Genomic DNA, 7343 nt, shown 5'->3' on the forward strand with positions numbered 1-7343 from the left:
CGAGGACGCATGTCCAAGATCTTACGTACCCTGTAGATAGGTGCGCCCTCGACAAGGATGGGGGGGGGGGGGGGAAGACGAGCGGGGGCGCGAAGAACGGGCTTAACACAGGAGACATGGAAGACCGGGTGGACGCGACGAAGATATCGCGGAAGAAGAAGTCGCACTGCGACAGGATTAATGACCTGAGAGATACGGAATGGACCAATGAACCGCGGGGTCAACTTACGAGAAGCCGTCTTAAGGGGAAGGTTCTGAGTGGAGAGCCAAACTCTCTGACCGCGACAATACCTAGGGCTCTTAGTTCTACGCTTATTAGCAGCTCTCACAGTCTGCGCCCTATAACGGCAAAGTGCAGACCTGACCCTCTTCCAGGTGCGCTCGCAACGTTGGACAAAAGCCTGAGCGGAGGGGACGCTGGACTCGGCGAACTGAGATGAGAACAACGGAGGCTGGTACCCGAGGCTACTCTGAAAAGGAGATAGCCCGGTCGCAGACGAAGGAAGCGAGTTGTGGGCGTATTCTGCCCAGGGGAGCTGTTCTGACCAAGACGCAGGGTTGCGAAAAGAAAGACTGCGTAAGATGCGACCAATAGTCTGATTGGCCCGTTCTGCTTGACCGTTAGACTGGGGGTGAAAGCCGGAAGAGAGACTGACGGAAGCCCCAATCAAACGGCAAAACTCCCTCCAAAATTGAGACGTGAATTGCGGACCTCTGTCCGAAACGACATCTGACGGAAGGCCATGAATTCTGAAAACATTCTCGATGATGATTTGTGCCGTCTCTTTAGCAGAAGGAAGCTTAGCAAGGGGAATGAAATGAGCCGCCTTAGAGAACCTATCGACAACCGTAAGAATAACAGTCTTCCCCGCTGACGAAGGCAGTCCGGTGACAAAATCTAAGGCGATGTGAGACCACGGTCGAGAGGGAATAGGAAGCGGCCTGAGACGGCCGGCAGGAGGAGAGTTACCGGACTTAGTCTGCGCGCAGACCGAACAAGCAGCCACGAAACGACGCGTGTCATGCTCCCGGGTGGGCCACCAGAAACGCTGGCGAATGGAAGCAAGCGTACCCCGAACGCCAGGGTGGCCGGCTAACTTGGCAGAGTGAGCCCACTGAAGAACGGCCAGACGAGTAGGAACGGGAACGAAAAGAAGGTTCCTAGGACAAGCGCGCGGCGACGGAGTTTGAGTGAGTGCTTGCTTTACCTGCCTCTCAATTCCCCAGACAGTCAACCCGACAACACGCCCCTCAGGGAGAATCCCCTCAGGGTCAGTGGAGGCTACTGAAGAACTGAAGAGACGAGACAAAGCATCAGGCTTGGTGTTCTTAGAGCCCGGACGATAAGAAATCACGAACTCGAAACGAGCGAAAAACAGCGCCCAACGCGCCTGACGCGCATTAAGTCGTTTGGCAGAACGGATGTACTCAAGGTTCCTATGGTCAGTCCAAACGACAAAAGGAACGGTCGCCCCCTCCAACCACTGTCGCCATTCGCCTAGGGCTAACCGGATGGCGAGCAGTTCGCGGTTACCCACATCATAGTTACGTTCCGACGGCGACAGGCGATGAGAAAAATACGCGCATGGGTGGACCTTGTCGTCAGAGAGGGAGCGCTGAGAAAGGATGGCTCCCACTCCCACCTCTGACGCGTCAACCTCGACAACGAACTGTCTAGAGACGTCAGGTGTAACAAGGATAGGAGCGGATGTAAAACGATTCTTGAGGAGATCAAAAGCTCCCTGGGCGGAAACGGACCACTTAAAGCACGTCTTGACAGAAGTAAGGGCTGTGAGAGGAGCTGCCACCTGACCGAAATTACGGATGAAACGACGATAGAAGTTCGCGAAGCCGAGAAAGCGCTGCAGCTCGACGCGTGACTTAGGGACGGGCCAATCAATGACAGCTTGGACCTTAGCGGGATCCATCTTAATGCCTTCAGCGGAAATAACAGAACCGAGAAATGTGACGGAGGAGGCATGAAAAGTGCACTTCTCAGCCTTCACAAAAAGACAATTCTCTAAAAGGCGCTGGAGGACACGTCGAACGTGCTGAACATGAATCTGGAGTGACGGTGAAAAAATCAGGATATCGTCAAGGTAAACGAAAACAAAGATGTTCAGCATGTCTCTCAGGACATCATTGACTAATGCCTGAAAGACAGCTGGAGCGTTAGCGAGGCCGAAAGGAAGAACCCGGTATTCAAAGTGCCCTAACGGAGTGTTAAACGCCGTCTTCCACTCGTCCCCCTCCCTGATGCGCACGAGATGGTAAGCGTTACGAAGGTCCAACTTAGTGAAAAACCTGGCTCCCTGCAGGATCTCGAAGGCTGAAGACATAAGAGGAAGCGGATAACGATTCTTCACTGTTATGTCATTCAGCCCTCGATAATCTATGCAGGGGCGCAGAGACCCGTCCTTCTTCTTGACAAAAAAAAACCCCGCTCCGGCGGGAGAGGAGGAGGGGACTATGGTACCGGCGTCAAGAGCTACAGACAAATAATCTTCGAGAGCCTTACGTTCGGGAGCCGACAGAGAGTATAGTCTACCCCGGGGGGGGGTGGTTCCCGGAAGGAGATCAATACTACAATCATACGACCGGTGTGGAGGAAGAGAGGTGGCCCTGGACCGACTGAACACCGTGCGCAGATCGTGATATTCCTCCGGCACCCCTGTCAAATCACCAGGCTCCTCCTGTGAAGAAGAGACAGAGGAAACAGGAGGGATAGCAGACATTAAACATTTCACATGACAAGAGACGTTCCAGGAGAGGATAGAATTACTAGACCAATTAATGGAAGGATTATGACAAACTAGCCAGGGATGGCCCAAAACAACAGGTGTAAAAGGTGAACGAAAAATTAAAAAAGAAATGGTTTCACTATGATTACCAGAAACAGTGAGGGTTAAAGGTAGCGTCTCACGCTGAATCCTGGGGAGAGGACTACCATCCAGGGCGAACAAGGCCGTGGGCTCCTTTAACTGTCTGAGAGGAATGTCATGTTCCCGAGCCCAGGTCTCGTCCATAAAACAGCCCTCCGCCCCAGAGTCTATTAAGGCACTGCAGGAAGCTGACGAACCGGTCCAGCGTAGATGGACCGACAAGGTAGTGCAGGATCTTGAAGGAGAGACAGGAGTAGTAGCGCTCACCAGTAGCCCTCCGCTTACTGACGAGCTCTGGCCTTTTACTGGACATGAAGTGACAAAATGACCAGCGGAACCGCAATAGAGACAGAGGCGGTTGGTGATTCTCCGTTCCCTCTCCTCAGTCGAGATGCGGATACCTCCCAGCTGCATGGGCTCAGCACCCGAGCCGGCAGAGGAAGATGGTAGTGATGCGGAGAGGGAGGCGACGGAGAGCGCGAGCTCCTTTCCACGAGCTCGGTGACGAAGATCAACCCGTCGCTCAATGCGAATAGCGAGTTCAATCAAGGAATCCACGCTGGAAGGAACCTCCCGGGAGAGAATCTCATCCTTTACCTCTGCGCGGAAACCCTCCAGAAGACGAGCGAGCAAGGCCGGCTCGTTCCAGCCACTGGAGACAGCAAGAGTGCGAAACTCAATAGAGTAGTCTGTTATGGATCGATTGCCTTGACATAGGGAAGACAGGGCCCTGGAAGCCTCCTCCCCAAAAACAGATCGATCAAAAACCCGTATCATCTCCTCCTTAAAGTCTTGATACTGGTTAGTACACTCAGCCCTTGCCTCCCAGATTGCCGTGCCCCACTCACGAGCCCGTCCAATAAGGAGAGATATGACGTAGGCGACACGAGCAGTGCTCCTGGAGTAAGTGTTGGGCTGGAGAGAAAACACAATATCACACTGGGTGAGGAACGAGCGGCATTCAGTGGGCTCCCCAGAGTAACACGGCGGGTTATTGATTCTGGGCTCCGGAGATTCGAAAGCCCTGGAAGTGGCCGGTGGATCGAGGCGGAGATGGTGAACCTGTTCTGTGAGGTTGGAGACTTGGGTGGCCAGGGTCTCAACGGCATGTCGAGCAGCAGACAATTCCTGCTTGTGTCTGCCTAGCATCGCTCCCTGGATCTCGACGGCTGAGTGGAGAGGATCCGAAGTCGCTGGGTCCATTCTTGGTCGGATTCTTCTGTTACGGTGCGTGAATGAGGACCCAAAAGCGAATCAACTTAAACAGAGCTTCTTTAATTACCAAACATAGGTAGGCTCAGATGGACCGGCAGATTCCGACAGGACAGGACAAGGTTACAGCAAACATGACGACAGTCTGGTTCAGGCATGAATGACACAAACAAACAAGAATCCGACAAGGACAGGAGCAGAAACAGAGAGAGATATAGGGACCTAATCAGAGGGAAAAAAGGGAACAGGTGGGGAACGGGGTGAATGGGTAGTTAGAGGAGACAAGGGACAGCTGGGGGAAAGCGGGGGAGAAAAGGTAACCTAACACGACCAGCAGAGGGAGACAGGGTGAAGGGAAAGGACAGAGACAAGACAACATGACAAGACTAGTTGAGTATCTGGAGCATCAGCATTTGTGGGTTTGATTACAGGCTCAAAATGGCCAGAAACAAAGACCTTTCTTCTGAAACTCGTCAGTCTATTCTTGTTCTGAGAAATGAAGGCTATTCCATGCGAGAAATTTCCAGAAACTGGAGATCTCATACAACGCTGTGTACTACTCCCTTCACAGAACAGCGCAAACTGGCCCTAACCAGAATAGAAGCTACAACCTATTCGTAATATTAATGCTGATCCACCTCGTAATTAAAAAAATAAATAATAATAAGTTGGCTGACGACACAACAGTGGTAGGCCTGATCACCGACAACGATGATGCAGCCTATAGGGAGGAGGTCAGAGGCCTAGCAGTGTGGTGCCAGGACAACAACCTTTCCCTCAATGTGAGCAAGACAAATGAGCTGATCGTGGACTACAGGAAAAGGAGGGCTGAATAGGCCCCACTTAACATCACCGGGGCTGCAGTGGAGCGGGTCGAGAGTTTCAAGTTCCTTGGTGTCCACATCACCAACAAACTATCATGTTCCAAACACACCAAGACAGTCATGAAGAGGGCATAACAACACCTTTCCCTCTCAGGAGACCTTAAATATTTGACATGGGTCCCCAGATCTTCAAAAAGTTATACAGCTGCACCAGCGAGAGCATCCTACCCAGTTGCAACACCGCCTGCTATGGCAACTGCTCGGCATCCCACCATAAGGCACTACAGAGGGTAGTGCATCAAGCTTCCTGCCATCCAGGACCCATAGTACCAGTCAAAAATTTGGACACGCCTACTCATTCAAGGGTTGTTCTTTTTTCTTACTTTTTTCTACATTGTAGAATAATAGTGAAGACATCAAAACGGTAAAATAACACGTGGCATCATTCAGTAACCGAAAAAGTGTTTAAAAAAATATTTTAGATTCTTCAAAGAAGCCACCCTTTGCCTTGATGACAACTTTGCACACTCTTGAAATTCTCTCAACCAGCTTCATGAGGAATTATTTTCCAAAAGTCTTGAAGGAGTTCCCACATATACTAAGCACTTGTTGGCTGCTTTTCATTCACTCTGTGGTCCAACTCATCCCAAACCATCTCAATTGGGTTGAAGTAGGATGATTGTGGAGGCCAAGTCATCTGATGCAGCACTCAATCGCTCTCCTTCTTCGTCAAATAGCCCTTACACATCCTAGACGTGTGTTTTGCGTCATTGTCCTGTTGAAAAACAAATCGTAGTCCCAGTAAGTGCAAACCAGATGGGATTGCGTATCACTGCAGAATGCTGTGGTAGCCATGCTGGTTAAGTGTGCCTTGAATTCTAAATAAATCACAGACAGTGTCACCAGCAAAGCACCCCCCCACCTCCTCCTCCATGCTTCATGGTGGGAACCACACATGTGGAGATCATCCGTTCACCTTCTCTGTGTCACACAAAGACATGGCAGTTGGAACCAAATATCTCAAATGTTGACTCATCAGACCAAAGGACATATTTCCACCGGTCTAATGTCCATTGCTCGTGTTTCTTGGCCCAAGCAAGTCCCTTCTTCTCATTGGTGTCCTTTAGTAGTTTCAATGACAAACTAATTTTAATTAGATCAGATAGGTGTGTTGTAACTGTTGCAAAATAATGACATTAGGATACTGTATGTTAAAAGCACTGTGTGAGTATCCCTTGCCAACAGACAAAGAGCTATCATTGGTTCACCAATCAGGGCGTTGATTGGCTTAGCTTCAGTAACAAGGCATGATGTATAACGAAACAATTTCTTCTTGGGGAGAATGTTTCTTTGGTTCCTTTAGGTGACGTCCTGACAACTGATACACAGGGAATTTTCTTGCAACGTTCCCATGAAACTTGTCTGGAACATAAATATCTTGTGTTCTGAGGACAAGGCAACCATGTTCTGTGTATGTTTGGTGGGATGTTGATGGAATATTCTCCTAACCCACAGAAAACTGGACACGTGAATGTTCTTGCAACGTTCCCATAAAACGTGTCTAAAATGTGTCTTCATATTGTATATTCTGAGAACATGGTAACCACATTCTGGGTACGTTCTGTTTTACATCAAGGGGAATGTTCCAACTCTAATGCCAAAATATCCTACAAGGTTCTCAGTAGGTTTTTTCTAACATAGATAGAATGTTCCCCTAACTAACAGAAAGCTGCACACTCAAACATTAGGGGAACATTACGGGTAACATCACAAAAAATATATTTCTCCCCTTGAGTTGTTAGCTGGGCAGTCATTAAAGCTGCAGGGAAGATTACCCCATTAAAGGGAGGGCAGTAACAGTGTGACTGGCTTGAGAAGGTGAGTAGATGAAACACACAATCTGGCCGCTTTTATTACCAGGAGGAGAAGATATCTATCATGCAGTTCATGGCCCTATAAACCTTTGGTCTGTTCATGGGTCTTGTTCCTCCTCTTTTCTCTCTCTCTCTCTCTCTCTCTCTTTATATATATATATATTTATGTATACATATAAATCGCTCTCCTCTCTCTCTATACAGTGGGGCAAACAAGTATTTAGTTAGCCACCAATTGTGCAAGTTCTCCCACTTAAAAAGATGAGAGAGGCCAGTAATTTTCATCATAGGTACACTTCAACTATGACAGACAAAATGAGAAAAGAAAATCCAGAAAATCACATAGTAGGATTTTTAATGAATTTATTTGCAAATTATGGTGGAAAACCAGACCTGTAACTTCTTCTTTAAGAGGCTCCTCTGTCCTCCACTCGTTACCTGTATTAATGGCACCTGTTTGAACTTGTTATCAGTATAAAAGACAACCTCCACAACCTCAAACAGTCACACTCCAAACTCCACTATGGCCAAGACCAAAGAGCTGTCAAAGG

The sequence above is a fragment of the Oncorhynchus mykiss genome, chromosome 20, assembly GCF_057628025.1.
Source record: "Oncorhynchus mykiss isolate SJ-2025 chromosome 20, ASM5762802v1, whole genome shotgun sequence".
Classification (NCBI taxonomy): Eukaryota; Metazoa; Chordata; class Actinopteri; order Salmoniformes; family Salmonidae; genus Oncorhynchus; species Oncorhynchus mykiss.